This window comes from Buteo buteo, chromosome 3 (assembly GCF_964188355.1).
Source record: "Buteo buteo chromosome 3, bButBut1.hap1.1, whole genome shotgun sequence".
NCBI lineage: Eukaryota > Metazoa > Chordata > Aves > Accipitriformes > Accipitridae > Buteo > Buteo buteo.
In genome coordinates, this window is record NC_134173.1 from 76,341,086 (window position 1) to 76,353,418 (window position 12,333).

A 12,333-nucleotide genomic window follows, 5' to 3' on the forward strand; every position below is an offset into this window, starting at 1 on the left:
AGGGCTGACGCCTATTGTTTGTTAAAGAAAGAAAGTGATTTAAAAGCTTGGCCTCATGGATGCTCTCAGTCCAGCTAGGCCAGGACAGTGCAAATCACCTTGGTTTATAAAAGCTCACTCCCATTCAGTGTCAGGCAGGGCTTTGGACCCATTATAAGAATCAGCAAAGGCAAAAGAAAGTAGAAAATGGATCACACTGCATAGATAGTCAGCCAAAGAGTGCTTTTCCATAGTAATTAATTATCTTCCTTAAATAAAGCAGATGATTTCCCTGAGCTTAGATCTGCGATCAGAATAATTTGTCTATTCTCAGCAAAGCAAAGACTATTGCACTGTGGTATTGGTGGAGAAAATGAGAATTCATGTGTGTGGTGGATAAGGAAGGTGCTGGGGGATAAAAGACTATGATGGAAGTAGGGCACGAGTCAATAATCATGTCCCTCAGTTAATTTGAAGATTTTGTCTTATTCAATATATTCGTTTGAAGCCTTGGAACAAAAAAGTTAACTGCTTGCCAACAAGAGATTTGGAGGCAAAACTTTGAGGGACATCATTGTCAATACAGAGAAGGATTGAGACATCATCCGAGGAGAACTAGATGCCTGGTGAGGGCAGGGAGAGGAACGGAATAACATTTCATAGTACAAAGCGCACGGTCAAGCTAAGCGCAGAGCTCATGCTGCAGCCTGGGAGGCTCAGCAGATGGGAGCGACAAGGGAGAGAGGGTTGGATGCATTCAGGACACTCATCGATCAGAGAAAAATAAAATGCCAAACTTGGAGGGGTACCGGGAAAGACCTTTCCAATAGCAGTAAAGAAGAGGAGATGACATTTTGCAAGAACTTGGTGAGATTCCTCTGGAGCATCGTGTGCACCCAGGCACCGAGGGGTCCTGGGGCTGCGTGAGCTCCTGGTGTCTCCTTGGTGGTGAGACCAGTGCAACCAGTCACACACACGGTCAGAGAAGAGGGATTCAAACTGAGAAAGGCGGTTCAAAAGCTCAGAGGAACTGAGACCACGTGGTCAGGCTGAGAGAAACCGGCTCCTTTAGTCTGTTTAAACCATGTCAAGGCGTTTATGACTATTGAAGGGAGGGAGGCAACAGCAAAAGATAACAAGAATTATTAACCTGAAGGATGCTGGTGGCCTCAGAGTCCCTGATTATAAAGATAGAAATGGAAAAAATTAAGGGTGGAAGTTAGGATGTGGTTTGTAACTGGCAGTGTGGTAATTCCAACCTGGGGCAGAGCTGGGGAGGTAATAACACGGAGTTGGTTCAAGAGGAGGCACAACAGAAGAGAAGGGCGTTCGAGGTGGCACTGAGCTATAAGCCAGGGCTTTCCTTCTGCCCCAGCACAAAAGCTGTGCAGCTCTGTGTCCCCAAGTCCAGACAACAGTGGGGGTGTCCTAGTTTTGGCTGGGATAGAGTTAATTTTCTTCCTAGTAGCTGGTACAGTGCTATGTTTTGGGTTCAGTATGAGAAGGATGTTGATAACTCACTGATGTTTTCAGTTGTTGCTAAGTAGTGTTTAGACTAAAAGTCAAGGATTTTTCAGCTTCTGATGCCCAGCCAGCAAGAAGGCTGGAGGGGCAAGCTGGGAGGGGACACAGCGAGGGCACCTGACCCAAACTGGCCAATAGGGTATTCCATACCATGTGACGTCATGCCCAGTATATATCCAGGCCTGGGGGGGGAAATCACTGCTCGAGAACTAACTGGGCATCGGTCAGCGAGTGGTGAGCAATTACATTGTGCATCACTTGTTTTGTATCTTCCAATACTTTTTTTATTATTATTGTAATTTTATTATTATTATTATTATCATTATTAGTTTATTCCTTTCTGTCCTTTTAAACTGTTCTTCTCTCAACCCATGAGTCTTACTTTTTTTCCCTGATTCTCTCCCCAATCCCACAGGATGGGGGGAAGTGAGTGAGCAGCTGCGTGGTGCTTAGTTGCTGATTGGGGTTAAACCACGACAGGGTGAGCACGTCTTCCGAGCAGATGCACATGCACAGAGTGCCGACACCCAGCTCAGCATGGAGCCTTTACCATCCCCCCACAAACACACATAACATTTACGTAAGCAAGGTCAGCATGGATGGTCCCATCCTCTTCCTCCTCCCCAGCCGACAAGGATTGAAGCTGTAGGGATATTCACACTCAGCATGGGGCTCTCCAGCAGCTGGGCTTACTCTATTCAGCAGTTGACCCTCAGGTCCCAGTCCATCCCAGTGTCTGGCACCAGGACCCTTGAGCTCCTGAGCCTGGTGGTCCCAGTCTAGCAGCTGGCCCCAGATCTCCCAGCCCAGCTTGCAGCTTACTGTGTTCACATACAGGCTCAGGATGGAAATAATAGAGCAAATCAGCATAGAAAATCATCAGGAATAACATCTAATAAGACAACAGGACACTGTGGTGACGAGGTGCAGCGTTGGACCACAGCACCTTGACCTGCAGCCTGGGAGATGTGAATGTCACTGTGCCGCCTTTGCCATTCATTAAGCATTTACCTTCATTGCTGTTAATGCAGGTTTTCTTAAAGTTACTGTGTTCAAAAGAGGAAAAGTGGTCAAAATCCACCCAAAGGACATCTTCAAAACCCATGGGTCCAGCCTAGAGGTGTAGCAGTGGGTTTCTCCTCTCCATACAGGAGTGGGTCATGCTGGGGATCCCTTTGGGTGCCATAAAACACAAAAGCTGACAGCAAGAAAGCATCCTGGGCAAAAATATATTGAACGAAGGGCTTTCAAGAAGAGATGGGGCTGCCTTTGGAGGTAAAAGTTCATGACTGCTCTGTAGCTTTCTTCCTTTTTTTTGGTATTGATTGCTAGAAACTTGGCTAGGAGTCTTGGAGTGCTAAGGACTGGTATTAATTACTCCAAGTGACAACCTTTGCATACCAAACTATGCTGGTTTCACTGGCCTGTGGAAATCCAGTGATTGTGAAAGATTGTCAAGAAGAGGACAGACTTTCTGTTCAAAATAACTGAGCATGTGTGTCCACTGCAGAATATCTAGTGGTGCAGTAGGAGACCCAAACTCGTGTCCCTTTCTACTTAGTTTAAGTCATAATCCCAGTGGGTGCTTGGAGCAGCACCATGTAGTGAGGAGGGAATTCTCCCAGAGGGAACTGAAGGGATCAAAAGATGTCATTTCAACCTGGTGATGAATTAAGCACAATCCTAAGCTCTGTTAAGAAAATATACTTCTTGTTTTTCCAAAGCTTTCCAAAGGCACCTTTCCTTTGGGAGATCAGGATGTCTTTTTCTTTGGTCCCTTGTGAGTCCTCCAGCAGGAGACTGGAAATAACCCAGGACCTTAATAATTCCGTTTGATTTCCAACTTGTCCTCTGGATATGGGCAGGCTTCTCCCAGACTTGCCTATTCAGGTACTTGCAGACTCTTTCAAAAGTAGAAAAGGGATCTAAGAAACAAGCGCTGCCATTTCCTTGTCCTTCCAAGAAGAGCTATGAAGAAGAAAATCAGGGAACACTGGAGGCTAGAGAGGAAAAGGAGGGATTTTTTTTTTTCTTTCCCAGGCTTGACTAATTATAAAACTCTTTAGAAAGGCTCCTGCTGAGCAGGTGAGGGGCTGAGATGAAACAGCAACTTAATCCATGGGGATGAACTCCATCAATGATCCAATTATTTAGGATTTGATGTCTTTTGTGTCTCAGAGTTGGCAATTCCCAGCCCTGTGTACAGAGATGGACAGCATTTCGCACCAGTGAATTTAGGGTGGGGGGAAGCATTGGTGAAGACTGCCTTGATTTACAAACGAAAGCGATTAGCATATAAATTGGTGCTATAGGTTAGTGAGCAGTGTAGCCTTGCCGAGTTGAATGAATCAGCAGGGCTGAGGCTGTGGGAAGGAGGCAAATTAAAGTCTCTGCTCGTACGGCTCACTTTCGAGTGCCTGCAAGAGAAAATGAAAGTCGTTTTTTGTGTCGAGTTTATTTATCTTTGATTATTTTTCACTTGCTGCTGCTTTAATTTCTCCCTTCTTCTCTCTTCTTCTGTCTCCCCTCTTTCCCTTTCTCAGTCGTTCACTCTCTGATGGGGTCCTGCTCATCTGTCTAGCGCTGCAGATCCTGGTTATTTCACATGTAATATTGACTAGCAAAGCCAGTGCATGTCTTCCTTCTTCTTTTTCCTGGATGCTTTGTCTCTGTGTCCCATCCCCCTTTATCCTTTTCTCTTGATGTCTCATCTTTTCTCATTGTGTCTTTTATTTGTTTTCCTGCTGCACCTCTCAGTACCTCTTCCTCTTCCTTTTACTCTTTCTCGTGAGAAAACAAGCAAAACTCCAGGCATAAAATGCCAGTAACAGCCGAAGTGGATGGTTTCCCTGCACCGTTTCAGTCACATCCCTCTCTCTGTGCTTGGAAATGGCTCTAATAACACAGCACTTTCTTTTTGAGCTCTGGAGGATAAATGCGGTAGAATTTAGACTTAGCTAGTCTGATGGTGGGGCAGTGTGTCCCTTGGACAGAAAGACAGACGTGGTAGCTATCTCAAATTGCAGGACGCAGTAGTGGTGGGCCATTGCTTTTCCTGTTGCCCAGCGGCCTCCTTTTACCCTTTGCATGCTTGCTGTAAGCCAACCTGCTAGCACACAAAGTTGGTGTAATTAGGGAATCACTTTCTCTTCGTGCCGTCCTGCTCCAAGTTTTCTCCATTTTCACCCTTTTCTTCTTTTCTCATTCCCTATTCACTCTCCCTTGAAACAAGCTCTTCCAACGGTGCCTTTCTTTGACTCAGCAAAGGAGGGTGACAAGAATCCTCCCTAGAAGGTGGTCTGGGCAGGAAGGGAAAATCCTTCACCCTGGCCTTGGCTCTGGCCCATATTTCTAGCCGCTTTCTGCAAGGATCTATCCCTCTGCCCATCAGGGAGGGAGGGAGGCACATTCCGACACCATCAAGCGCAACTGGCTGCGCACACCATCCTTTCTCATCTTCCTCATCCTTTCCTCATCTTCATCTTCTCCCAGCTCCAAGCAGCTTTTGTGTATTCGGCACAGCAAGAGCGCAATCTTCCACAGATCACCTGCTTGGAATGGTGTTATTGGCTACCAGTAATTTTCTAAGTAGAAGCGCAGATTCCTAAACATGCAGGTTGGAGAGCATCTCTGGAGGTCTCTGGTCGAACCTATCTGCCTCTCCTGAGTCCATTGCAGGACCCAGTCCTGCCAGCTGTCCCACCGCGTCCCCGTTATTTCAGGGATGCTGTTGTCGCGCTGCAGAGGGGGCCGTGCAGCAGATCTCTGTCTCCTCTGCTTGTTTGCCAGGGATTTGTGCTCAAGCGTGGGAAGAAGATAATTTTCTGACCTGTTTTCATCCTTCCTGGGGCCTTTCTCTCACCCATCACCTTACCCTACGTACTTACTACCCTGACCTCCAATTCCCTCAATTAAGAGTCAGCTGTTACCACCATCCTCTGAAATACCTAGTTTAAAGCCATCCTTTCCACATTGGCAAGATTATTGGCAAAGGTGCTTTTACCCTGCTTTGTCAAATGGGTCCCACCCCCTATTTGTGGTCCTGGTTCCTGAGAGAGGGATCTTTGCTCTTAAAACCCAAGCGGTGCCCGCTTGGGTTTTATAAGCAAAAGGATCAGGCCCTTCTTTTAGGAACCAGCCTATCAGGGAAAACACAAAGAAGCTGTTGTCTTCAGTTGCCCCAAGAAGCTACCAGAGCAACTAGTTTTCTAGCTCACTAAAGGGTACGGACAATGCAAATGTCCCAGGGCTTGCTTACATCTCTGTTCTGGCTCAATCAAAATGATGTCATTTAGGTTGTCCCTTAAAAAATACAGATATAGCGGTTAATGCACTTAAGCCCCCAGCCATGCTTGGGTTTTGCAAGAGGAGTTTGGCTGTTGGGCTCCATACACTGCCCTAGAAGATGTGCCTTGCTCCAGGAGTTTTCTTTTTATACACGCTGATCAAAGATGAACTTAGGCGAAGAAACAAGCAGCTCCCCTTGCGTTCGTGTACATTCATATTTAGTCACTGTGGGCAGTAGCAGAGAGCAGGGAGCATGTCTCCAGGCTGGCTTATGGGCCACGAGAGCATCTTCCTTCTCTCCTAGCTCTCTTCTGGGGAAGGTGATTTAAAAAGAAAAATTGGTTTAATAAAGAGCATCTCACTGTGTGATATACCAGCCCTGGGGTAGCAGGACATTTATCTGCACACATTATGGGTTTAATTTGGTCCATGCAAAACTTAGAGAAAACCAATTAGAAAAATCTTATTAAATAACTCCTCCTTCAAAAAACGGAGTTCAGTCAAGTAGCTGGAGGCAGGGAGATGAACAGAGCTCCTGGGCTCTATCAGATGGGGGATCTGTGCCAGCTCCCTGTGTGGTTTTCTTTGCTATGCTGTGCATAGAACTACGATGGAGAGGACAACACCTATATGTGATGTGAGAATGGGTGAATCCATTAAAGAGGGCTGAATGGGAAGGTGCTGTGGAAAAGCAAGGAGTGAAACTGCCCATACAATGCTGAATTACAGCTGCCCTTGATTAAGGCATTACCTTCACAACATGAGTACAAGCTTTAAACAGGACTTTTTTTCCTTATCAGAGCAGGTGGGATTTTTAATACCTCCACGTGAAGATCAAACAAATGAATCAGTTTCTCCTTTCATTAATTTTTCATGTACAAAGTCCCCGGTATAATTACTCACTCTGAAATAAACCACCTCAGCCCCGATCAACTGAGTTGTAAATATTGATGTGAAAGAAAAACTGGCAGAAATGTTTCCTCTGAGCATTCAAAGGCAAGTGAGTTGTAAATACAAATGCAACCAGCTGGCATTTTCCAGAGCAATGGAAAACCTTTTGTTTGAATTTAGAGATCAGAGCTCAGGCAGTGGGACAGGATTTGGGGCTAGCACAGAGGTCCTTGGAGCAGGACTTTGGAGCAACTTGCCTTTTTGTGGTGGTTCTGTAATCTCAGCCCCAAGGCTTTGGGCAGATCACTCGTTATGGGATTCAGCGCAGACACTGGCACCGAAGCTGATGACTCTAAACGCCCTTGGTAGTCCGTGGAGAGTTAGTCAACCTTAGCAATGGAGTTTGGAGCATTTTAACGTAGACACTCAAAATACATCGCTTGAATCACTTGCCACATGCACCTTTTTTCTCTTTGTGCATTCTAAAAGGGGTGACCAGGTTGTAGGGAGACAAAAGTGCAATTCCTTAAAGGTAGATGAAATTAGTCCAGCCCTGCCTTCTAGTTTCTCCATGATCAAATCTATTTGCACTTTTCAGTAACTATGCATTGATCAGGTTGGTTCAGAAGAGTGCAAATGATTGAAGAAGAAACAGGGTGCTGGAGGAAAGAGTTTTTTTGCCTTGGAATGTCCAACTCTTCTAGAAAAAAATGGTCTGAATAGAAATTACCGAAGACTTTTCCCTCAAGGAGTCAATATTTGCTCTCTTATTAAGAAACAGATTTATAAGATAATGCATGATGGTACTGATTCCTGCCAATGCTCCACAGGTAGATTAATGTTACCTGGATAGATTCTTCAAAGCAGAGGAAGGAAAGCAACAGACTTGTAGAAGTTTACTTGGTTTGATTTTCTGTTGGAGCTTGGACTGAGTCTATGTCTTGAAGTTTTAGTCAGTAGCACTTGAAAATAGTGTGTCCAGAAAGAGATACGATGGAGAAGAATCTAATCACATGACAGCTTTTACCCATTCCCCTGGTTTTCTGAATTAAAGTTGTAAAAGCAGAAATATTCATCACAACTTTTTGAAGATTGAGGGAGAGGCACCAGTCAGTTGGCTGAAGCTGAGCTCTCTCTCTCTCTGCTTCTTACCAAATACATGTTTTCCAGGGATGCTTTCCAGCAAAACGAGGGCACTTCAGCTGGCTCTGATAGAGAGGGGTCTGCCAGGACCATACGTTCATGCTTAAAACCGGTGCCAGCAAGCAATTAACTGATGAGGTCATGGCATTTCTGTAGTGGAAAATATGATCTGTGCTTGGTTTGTTTCCTCTTTGGTAAATCTGAGCTCTGGATTCTTTGCTATGTAGTTCACGTTTCTGTAGCAGATGTGTTGCTCCATATCTTTCCCATGTTGCACATGGAAACCTAACTGGGAATCTCGTATTTCAGGTCACAATCACTGTGCTCCATCAGCACAGAAGAGTTGCATTTTACACTTGATTCTTAAATAAATGGTCCCTTAAATCACAAGAAATTTCTTCTACCAGTTCTTTCCCATAGCTTGATCCTTATTTTGGGGTATAAAGATGTGTGTTTTGAGCACTGGAGGTTAATGCTAGATCAGTTAGAAAAAGTTGTTTATTCATCCTGTGTGTCCCACTCCAGTGCATCAGGATATAATTTTGTTTCTAAGCTGCACTTTGAAATCTTGTTGATCCCTGTGTGGAATTATAGTGAGTCTTCTGGATGAAGAGAGACGTAGGTACACTCCAGTGACCAATACAAAGGGCAGTTAAACATCAGGTCATATTGATCCTTATCAATTGCCATTTTAGTAAAATGCTTCTATGGTTTCCCTGTAATCTAGCACTCCCTTGCCTATCCCCTTTTCCTAGCTGCCCATCATGCCCCAAAAGAATTTACAGTAGCACATCAATGTTCAGAAAAAAAAAAAAATCCTCATTTTCTGAATTCCAGCATAGGTGTTCTTAATAGAAATTAAATCTGACAAAATCTTTTTTTTCTTTTCTCTCTCTTTTTTTTTTTTTTTTTTTTTAATTCCCCTTGTCCTACAAGGGCACCATTTCCTTCAGAATGCATTCAGATTCACCATCTCATCTCTAGGAGTTTATTGCTGGGTTACACGTGGGAGAAGATTGCTTTAACAAGTGCTTACTAGTAAAGAGCTCTGCAGATGATGTGGCAAGAAAGAGCATTAAAAGAAACTCCCCTAAATCCTAAGAAAATTTTAATGTGCATGTAAATAAAAAAAAAAGTAGCATTAAAAACCTTATATAGAGTGAGGGGGACGGTATATAATGCAGCAAGTTCTAGTGGCTTTCATAAGTTGGAGAAAGTGATTTTTATTATCTCTTTTTCTGTTGAAAACATCTTTCATACAGAAGATGGTAATTCCCTTCCTCGTAAGTGTAGGAAGGAAGTTCATATACCTAGGTAGGAGCTCAAAAGAGTTTTATCTTTTTTATCAAATCTTCTGCCCTGTTAAACTAAGACACAAATTTGTCTTATGTAAGAGATCCATAAGATATTGCAATGGATCAACCTTTGTTTGTCTACAAAGGTGATGTTTTGAAAGTGCTCTGGGGAGTCTGAGCTATTTTTATTTAGGGTTTTTGGGTTAATGAGACAAGATGACCGGGCAAGATCATTACAACAGAGCATTCAGCACATCTGGTTAAACTCTTCCTGGCTATATCTGAATGGAGGATGTGGGATTTTTCTTGTTGGTTTGGGGGTTTGAGGATTTTTTTAATTAAAAAAAAGATCACAAAAAAATGGACCTTCAAAGGGACCAACATTATTCTCTAAATTGAGTTGAATTAGGTCATTCCTTTCAACTAATAAATAAATGTTATGCGCTGTGTGGTATAAATTTGAAATTGAAACATTTTGGAAATATTTACCTAATTGCTGTGGAAGAAGAGTACTTTGACTCCTCCTTTCTAAAAGAAATGTTTTTTTCAGTTGGCCTCTAGCTGGAAAGGCTTTTCTGAAATACTTTAACAGCCTGAAAGTGAAGCAAAACAGTCAATTACAAGTGAAGAAAACATGAAAGTAAATCCCAAACTGAACCAACTAAACTTCCAGGTTTGTACCATTCCAGCTGAAACACATCCACTTCTTTTTTTTGATTCAGATACTGAACTTTGTATAATTCTAATTTTTTGCTTCCTAGAAAAGTTGCCACTGGGAGACAGTGGACACTTAGTAAACATCAGTATCAAGGCACATCTCTTCATGCTGTATATTTGGGGGCCTTGCTTCAAAACAACCTCGAAAGAAGTGCCCTATGTCTCTCTAAGTGCCCTCCTGTCCTGCAGCAGAGATGAGTCTTCCATGAAGAGCTTTAGCTTATGTTGATGAAAAACTTGGCCTGTGTGCTTCTAAGGACAATTCTCAGAAAAATGAAGTCCTGGTTGTTGACTGAGTATCTAGAGAGTACTTTGTCATAGGAGCAGTTGACTGAATCATAGCAAGCGGGAGCATTTCAGCTTATAAAGGCTATCATTTGTTTTCATCTCTATTTCAGTAAACCCTATCAAAATTGAAAGCTTGGTTCCTAAACGAAGACTACCCACTGTGATGAAATAGCAGCAAGACCTGAGTCCTGAAAACTTACTTTAGTGTGGTGTTCTGTATTAGATTTCAAACCCATTAGTTCTCAGAGAAAATACCCTTTCCGGCACTATGAAAGGCAGGTTGGAAACCATAGTGTCTTGATAGTAGGAGCACAGGTTAATTCAGGCTGGAAGGGATCCAGGAGGTCTCCAGCCCAACCAACTGCTCAAAGCAGGGTCAGCCACAACGTCATACCAGGCTGTCCAGTCCTTGATCCAGTCAGGTCTTGAAAACGTCCAAGCATGCAGACTGCACAGCCCTCTTCGGGCAACCTGTTCCTCGTTGTGGAAAAATTTATCCTTCTACCCACTTGGAATCTCCCTTGTTGCGAATGCCTTGTCCTCCCTGTGAAGTGTCTAGTTGTCTCCTTGAGCATCTACCTGTAGATACAGGAGGTTGCTGTTAGGTGGCCCCCAAAGTTGTGTCTTCTCCAGGCTGAACAAGCCCTGGACCTGTAGTCTCTCTGCACAGGGCAAGCGCCCCAGCCCCAACAATCTCAGAGGTCCTTTACTGAATTCACCACAGTTTATGAATGTCTTTTCATTGTGTTTTCCTTTTTAAAAATCAGATTTCCCTAACCATAATCTTTAACTGGAAACTACTGATTTTTTAATTTTTTTTTTTAGTTGGTCATTGTGGTTTAACCCTGGTAGGCAGCTAAGCCCTACAGAGCTGCTCACTCACTCCCCCCGCAGTGGGATGGGGAAAGAAATCTGAAGGGCAAAAAGCTAGAAAATTTGTGGGTTGCAATAAAGACAGGTAAAGAAAAAGCTGCAAGTGCAACCAAAGCAAAATAAGGAATTCATTCATTACATCCCATCGGCAGGCAGATATTTAACTATTTCCAGGAAAGTAGGACTTCATCACGCGTAACTGCTGCTTGGGAAGACAAACACCATAACTCTGACTATCGCCCCTTCCTTCTTCTTCCCCCAGCTTTTATTGCTGTTGTTATATGGTATGGAACATATTTCTGGTTAGTTTGGGTCCCCTGTGTGTTATCAGTACTGTTTTGATCAAAGAAACTAAAGTACAGCACCATATGAGCTTCTATGAAGAAAATTAACTCTATCCTAGCCAGGCCCAGTACATTGATTAACGGGGATTTTCAAGCCAAGTTGTCCCATGCAAGGCCTGCTTGGATGCTGTGACTAGAGCAATCCTGTGACTAATTGCAGAAACTCGTCAATGGAGCCCTCTGGAACAGCCAGTTCCAAAGAGTTTGAGCTGCTGATATGGTATTTCTTGAATGAATATTTGTTGTTTAAATAGGTGGCTGAACACAGCATTCTTTACTGTTTCACATATGTTCCAGAAGTCTCTGCCACCTTCGTGATGGACTAGACTCCATCACCAACTAATTAAATGCAGACGTGGGAGGGGTAACAAGAAGTAAGCTGCAGGAAATGTTACCTGAAGAATCAAAACCAAATCTAGTAGGAGACAACATGCCCTAATTTGTACAAAAGTCTAGTCAACGCACAGAGGAATACGGCAATGGAAGAAAGGGCCATGGCAAGGTGGAAGAATGTTGAGATCTCCTCTGTCCTTTCTCCTCATAGTCAGCCCAGCAGATGTACAGCAAGGTCTTGTGCTATTGTAAGTCAATGAAATTAAATTGCTGACTTGTAGTTAAAAAAAAGTGCATGTGTTGCTATCAATGAACAAAGAGCTGAATACATCTTTTGGTGTCAAAAGTCAGTATCTCATTCTCTTAGTGGAAAGGAGAACATCGTTTGCAGCGGTAGACAAAAATCTTTTCTAATCAAAGGGGAAACAGTAGCCCAATATCTCAAGTTACTCTGTCTTCCTAAAACTTCATTTAGAGCACTTAGGAAACCAGATATATCTAAAAAATCAAGGGTCAAACATCCTTTAGGATTTTAGTACTGAGGGTTGTCCTACATTTGAAATAGTGAATACAAGAGAGATTTCCATATGCTTTAGAAGCAGGTTTCAAACAAAGAAAAAACGAAGGCATGAGAGAAATGGAGGAATAGGAGGAAGGAA